The sequence below is a fragment of the Protopterus annectens genome, chromosome 11.part0 (genome assembly GCF_019279795.1).
Source record: "Protopterus annectens isolate FY-2018-M chromosome 11.part0, PAN1.0, whole genome shotgun sequence".
Lineage (NCBI taxonomy): Eukaryota > Metazoa > Chordata > Ceratodontiformes > Protopteridae > Protopterus > Protopterus annectens.
The window spans coordinates 17332973-17340812 of record NC_056745.1 but is presented as its reverse complement, the minus strand read 5'-3'; positions in this window follow the sequence as shown (position 1 = coordinate 17340812).

Genomic DNA, 7840 nt, shown 5'->3' with positions numbered 1-7840 from the left:
GTAAAACTGACGGTAATTGTTAACCTTAGACATGACTCATTATATCATATTGTACAATAGTAAAACGGGCAGTAATTGTTAGCCTTAGACGTGACTCGGTATCGCCTTCATATTGTATAATAGTAATACTGGCTGTAATTGTTAACGTTAGATGTGACTCAGTATAACCATCATATTGTATAATAGTAATACTGGTGGTAATTGTTAACCCTGGACGTGACTCAGTATATCATATTGTGCAACAGTAAAACTGGCAGTAATTGTTAGCCTTAGACGTGACTTGGTATCGCCATCATATTGTATAATAGTAATACTGGCTGTAATTTTTAACCTTAGATGTGACTCGGTGTAGCCAACATATTGTATAATAGTAATACTGGCTGTAATTGTTAACCTTGGACGTGACTCACTATAACCATCATATTGTATGATAGTAATGCTGGAGGTAATTGTTAACCTTAGATATAACTCAGTATTGCCATCATATTGTATAATAGCAATACTGGAGGTAATTGTTCACCTTAGAAATGACTCGGTATAGCCATCATATTGTATAATAGTAATACTGGCTGTAACTGTTAACGTTAGACGTGACTCAGTATCGCCATCATATTGTATAATAGTAATACTGCCTGTAATTGTTAACCTGAGATGTGACTCAGTATAGTCATCATATTGTAAAGCAGTAATACTAGCGGTAATTGTTAGCCTTAGACGTGACTCAGTATAGCCATCATATTGTTTAATAGTAATAATGACAGTGATTGTTACCCTTAGACGTTACTCAGTATAGCCATCATATTGTATAATAGTAATACTGACGGTAATTGTTAACCTTAGAGATGACTCTGTATAGCCATGATATTGTATAATAGTAAAACTGATAGTAATTGTTAACCTTAGACATGACTCAGTATAGCCATCATATTGTATAATAGTAATACTGACAGTAATTGTTAACCCTTAGACATGACTCAGTACAGCCATCATATTGCATAATAGTAATACTGGCGGCAATTGTTAGACTTAGACGTGACTCAGTATAGCCATCATATTGTATAATAGTAATACTGGCGGTAATTGTTAACCTTAGACGTGATTCAGTATCGCCATCATATTGTATAATAGTAATACTGGCGGTAATTGTTAACCTTAGACATGATTCAGTATCGCCATCATATTGTATAATAGTAATACTGGCGGTAATTGTTAGCCTTAGACGTGACTCAGTATAGCCATCATATTGTATAATAGTAATACTGGCTGTAATTGTTAATGTTAGATGTGACTCAGTAAAGCCATCACATTGTATAATAGTAATGCTGGTGGTACTTGTTAACTTTAGACGTGACTCAGTATAGCCATCATATTGTATAATAGTTATATTGGTTGTAATTATTAACCTTAGATGTGACTCGGTATAGCCATCATATTGTATAACAGTAATACTGGCGGTAATTGTTAGCCATAGATGTGACTCAGTATAGCCATCATATTGTATAATAGTAATACTGACGGTAATTGTTAATGTTAGATGTGACTCAGTATCGCCATCCTATTGTATAATAGTAATACTGGCGGTAATTGTTAACCTTAGATGTGATTCAGTATCACCATCATATTGTATAATAGTAATAATACTGGCGGTAATTGTTAACCTTAGACATGATTCAGTATCGCCATCATATTGTATAATAGTAATACTGGTGGTAATTGTTAACCTTAGACATGATTCAGTATCACCATCATATTGTACAATAGTAATACTGGCGGTAATTGTTAGCGTTAGATGTGACTTGGTATAGCCATCATATTGTATAATAGTAATACTGGCTGTAATTGTTAACGTTAGATGTGACTCAGTAAAGCCATCACATTATTTAATAGTAATACTGGTGGTACTTGTTAACTTTAGACGTGACTCAGTATAGCCATCATATTGTATAATAGTTATATTGGTTGTAATTATTAACCTTAGATGTGACTCGGTATAGCCATCATATTGTATAATAGTAATACTGGTTATAATTGTTAACATTAGACTTGACGCAGTATCACCATCATATTGTATAGTAGTTATGTTGGTTGTAATTGTTAACCTCGTTTTCTCCATCATATTATTAATGTTGAAATGCACACAAAGCTACTGGGGGTCATTATTGGTGATCATGTTAAGTTTGATCTGCACATCTTAAACTGCATAAAAAAGACAAATCGAAAACTTGAACTGCTATACAGAAATAAAAATACCCAACAAATGACTCCAGGCTTACCCTTTTGCTTGCCTGTCCTCTTCCTGCTCTTTTGTATGCCTCTCCTATCTACAAACTTACATTCTTTGCTTATGACCAAGCTTGGCCTCACTTACAATAAAATTGCTAGGTTTGCTGCTAGTCAACCCTATAACTCTCACCACTGCCTTTCTCACAAATTGCAAACTGGCTGGAGTTCCCCCATCAACTTGTCCTCCCTCAGCTACAACGTATTCATACCAGCCTAAAAATGCCTACCTTTTGCCCACCCATCTCTTTCCTTGTTTCCCTTTACACCCCTCACCGTTGTCTTCAAAGCTCAGAACAGCTCCTTCTAGATATCTGTAAACCAAAAGAAACTTTTAGTCATCACTTATACAGCTACTCTGTTGCCCCTAACCTTTACAACTCTACCATACACTTTAAGCTTCAAACAAACCTTAAAAGAAACCCTTCTTAAATCCTGAATTTGGACATGAAAGAACCTAAATTATATATTTAACTCCTCTTTTTCTAGTACATTTCCACTCTCATTTCTCCGTACTAATGACTTTGTCTTCACTTTCTCTTTTCTCTGTCCTACTCTGGTTATTATAATCTACTCGGTTGCATTTTTACCTCTTCTTCCCTATACTCTGTGCTGTTTTAGCTATTTCTTTCTTTCACCAGTTCTGCTTCCATATTCTCTTCCTTCCTTCCTTTTCACTCATTGCTGAAACATTTGTCACATACATCATACTGGTTTCTTAACACACAGTCTGGGTTTACCATATATTTAAAGTCTCTTGTTACAATGGGAGTTTGACATGTATATTTATTATTTTTTCCCCTGTGTTGAAATATTTTATCTTGTGCATAATATTTTATTCTGTATCTTTTTTGATTGTATTCTTACTGGGGCTTTCCCCCGGACCTCCACTGAAAATGGGCCTAGGCTCAGTCAGACATACCCGGTCAATAAATGTCAAAATAAATAAATAAATAGAATGGATGAAGAGTTCTAGAGGTGATCATATAAGACAAGACTGGAACAGATGTAGAGTGTTAACAAAAGTCAATTCAAAGAAGAATGGAATGCAAGTTGATTACTAGCGATGGTCATTTAAGATGAGAACAGAAGTTGATTACTAGCGATGGTCATTTAAGACGAGAACAGAACAGAAGTTGATTACTAGTGATAGTCATTTAAGATGGGAACAGAACAGAAGTTGATTACTAGCGATGTGCTAGGATCCGACACATAACGCAAGTACTCAGGTCACTCCAAAGCAAATACAAATATGACTCAGTCATTGTACATGCTGATGTGAATGACCTGAGACGTACCTCCCTGGACTACATGAAAAGAGACATAGAGGAGCTCTCTGATCATGTAGCCCAGGCTGGTATGACCCTGACCTTGAACAGCATCTTACCCTCACCTAGAATGATGCCACAGTACAAAGACAAAATGATCGATTTTAACAATTGGCTAAAATTTTGGTGTCATTCAAAGGGGATCCAGTGTCTGTCAGCCTGGGATGACATGCTCGACAAGCCACGTTGCTTCGCTAGGGACGGCTTGCACCTGTCACCACTGGGCTTTCGGATATTGGCAAAGGCTCTTGCCTCCCCCATAGTGCCTTTTTTAGGCAAGGCTCAAAAGTCAAACCCACCCCCATAGACAGCACAAGGAACAAGAAACTAAGGGTAATGTTGCTAAACGCCAGAAGTCTTAACCTCAAGATGCACACACTCGAAGCTCTCCTCAGTATGGAGAACATCGATATCTGTGCAGTGACAGAAACCTGGTTCAAGGCTCCAGAGAGCACCCCAGCACTACCAGGCTATACCTCAGATCATGCTTTTCGCCCCAAAACCCGGACCGAACCACAAAAGGAGGGGGAGTTTCCATATTTATCAAGGATATCCACACCTCCAGGTTAGTGGCATTGCACGAAGTATCGGAGACCATCCATGTGCAACTAACAGTGGGCAAGACTGCTTTTCAGTTTATAGCATCCTACAGACCACCCTCTCAAAGTCAGGAATCTCATTCGGCCTTCCTGAAAACATTGGAGAACATGAAGATCTCTCCGAACACCATTATATTGGGCGACTTCAACTACCCAAACATTGACTGGGAGCACCTTAGCCCAAAGATTCCTGGAAATTATAAACTCAAATGCTATGGAACAACTAGTCACCACTCCCACAAGAGGGGACAACATACTAGACCTGATCATTACCAACATGGGGACTCTATGCTCCACACTAGAAGTATATCCCTCATTGGTAAGATCAGACCATAAATTAATTTCACTGGATGTCCACATCCCGACCCCACCCCCAGCCCAGAAAACCACAGTGAAAAACTTCTCAAAAGCGAACTTCTCACTTATCAAAACCGAAGTGGAATCCTTCAAGGCCCCAGGGCCAGTGGAAACTACAGCCCAAACTGCAGAATCCTATATAAATGCATTCTACGGACATTTCCAGGAATGCATGGATCATGCTATCCCAAACAAAACCAAGACCCAATCATCCAAAGGCAAGTGTCCAGTCTGGTGGACCCCTGCCATAAATAAACTGTACAACAGAAGGAGGAAGCTACTACATGATAGAGCAAAATCCCTAATAGGGAAGGCATCTCTGATCAGTACTAGCAAAAAATTACGATCCCTCATAAAATCCTCCAAGGCCAGCTTCGAGAGAAAAATTGCACAGGACACCAAAGACAATCATAAGGCTTTTTTCAGTTATGTTAGAAACCTGGGATGCAACTCCCAGACTTGTTCTGAGTTGATTCTAAACGACAAAAAATACACTGAACCCACAGACATCACCAGTATCCTGGCAGACAGGTTCAGTGCAAACTTCTCCACCCCCCCCCCAAAAGAGCAAGTATCTATCCCGGCAGAGGGCTGCCTCCCAAACATCTCAGATGCTCAGGTGAAGGCTGCCCTCTCCAAAGCAAAAAACACTGCTTCCATGGGACCAGATGGCGTCCCAGGTTGTGTCCTACATGAACTACAAGAGGAACTAATCCCTCAAATAAAACAGTTATACAATCTCAGCCTCACTACAGGATATGTGCCACAGAATGGCGTACAGCAACAGTGGTCCCACTCCACAATGGTGGTGCCCCTACGGACCCTGAAAACTATCGCCCCATAAGCCTGACTAGCTTAGTCTGCAAGGCTATGGAGAGGATCATCATAGAGCTCATAAACAAAAACATTGGGGACCTACAGACACTAGATCCTACCCAGTTCGGCTTTGTCAAGGGCAGATCCTGCCTTTTGAACCTGGTTGACTTCTTTGAAACAGTCAGCAAAGCCATAGATGAAGGGAAGGTAGTCCACACAGCCTATCTGGACCTTGCAAAGGCATTTGACACAATACCCAACTCGGGCATCATAGATAAGCTATCCAGCTTAAATATAAACCCCTATGTCACAAGATGGGTCACAAACTGGCTCAAAGACAGAACCCACAGAGTGAGAGTTGCTGGAGCCATGTCAGACTCGAAACCGGTCACAAGTGGCGTCCCACAGGGTTCTGTCCTGGGACCACTCTTGTTCGGTATATACTTTTCCGAGGTACAGGCAAATGTGGGAGGATTATGGCTCACCAAGTTCGCAGACGACTGCAAACTGGGCGTCATAATCAACTCTCCAGCTAACACAAACATCCTTCAAAAAGGTCTCACAGAGACAGATAACTGGTGCCAGCACCATGGTTTAAAGCTAAATGCCAAAAAATGTATAGTCATACCCTTTGGCAAAAACAATGTGCCCACAAATTACCACATAGGCGGAAACCCATTAAGTACAGAGAAAGTTATTAGGGACCTGGGGACCCAAGTTGATAGCAATCTTTCCTTTGAAAACCACATTGCCAAAGTGGTTAGAAAGACCTTCTACATAGCCCACCTCATCACGAAGGGTTTCACATCTAGATCAAGAGAGGTAATCGTGCCCCTTTATTCATCCCTCATCAGGCCCATCATAGAATACAATGCCCCTTTTTGGATGTACCTTACTCAACACCTGCAGCAATTAGAAAGACCCCAAAAGTATCTCATCAAGAGGATCAAGGGTCTCAAACAGATGCCATATGCTGCTCGGTTAAAAAAACTCTAGCTCTACTCAGTTGCATACCGCCTACTTCGAGGCGATCTATGCCTGACATACAAAGCTATGTCAAATCCAGAATTAATGGACATGCTCCACCTCAGTAAATCTAAATCCCTTAGAGCCACACGCTTGAGGGACTTGAACCTCAGCACAGAAATAAATAGAACTTGCTGGAGGGACAGGTTCATAACCCGGAGGCTCCCTTCGCTCTGGAATAAAATTCCAGTTCATGTGAGGCAAAGCACCTCACTGAATCTCTTCAAGAAGAATCTCGATAAGTGGATGGGGGATCATAGGTTTGTCCCAGGGATTACTCCCGTGTCACTATTAGACAGAGGCACACTAAACTAAACCTTAAAAAGGGCACAGTATACTCAAATCAAGGGGTGGCGTAAGCCATACAGAATCAGGCTAGGCTTATAATTGCCCCAGGGCAGATAGCCTAGTATGAACCTATGAACCTAAGATGAGAACAGAACAGAAGTTGAGTACTAGAGATAGTCATTTAAGATGAGAACAGAACAGAAGTTGATTACTAGCGATAGTCATTTAAGACGAGAACAGAACAGAAGTTGATTACTAGCGATGGTCATTTAAGATGAGAACAGAAGTTGATTACTAGCAATAGTCATTTAAGACGAGAACAGAACAGAAGTTGATTACTAGCGATGGTCATTTAAGATGAGAACAGAAGTTGATTACTAGCAATAGTAATTTAAGATGAGAACAGAACAGAAGTTGATTACTAGCAATAGTCATTTAAGATGAGAACAGAACAGAAGTTGAGTACTAGAGATAGTTATTTAAGACAAAAATGGAACAAATATTGAGTGCTAGAAGTACTCATTTAAGAGACGAATGGAAGAGAAGTAGAATGCAAGGGGTAGTCATGTAAGAGAAGAATGGAACGAACATAGATTGTCGGGCCTTTCTTCAGTATCTGACACTTACCTCGGTGTAGTTTGGATTTATCAGTCTGCCTATTACCTATGTTTAGGAGGTGGAGGACACCATGTGAGCTCAAGGAGGCTACGCAGAATCTACATATAAGTCTAAATCCAACTGGATAACCACTCGCTGTGAGGTGACACAGCTACTCCCTACAACAATGTGCCACAACTGGATAACCAGTCGCTGTGAGGTGGCAAAGCTACTCCCTACAACAATGTGCCACCTATAAAAAAGTATATCATGGACCTGTTGTAGCTCTGTGGTTCAGTCTGGCAGAAGGCATTATTAAAAATTCCTAAACATGTTGAAAACAATTGTTATGCATATGCATAATAGCTCTTTTCTAATATCCTGATATTAACTATTTTACTTGCTCCTTGGTTTTAATACTGTTACAAAGAGTTATTAGGTTTTTACTAACTGATGTTTTTTTTTTTTTGCTTTCTCAACTATGTTTCTTTTTCAGGGGTGCCCAAAGAGTGTCTTGCAAGCTTTATCTAAGGCACTAAAGAACCTTAC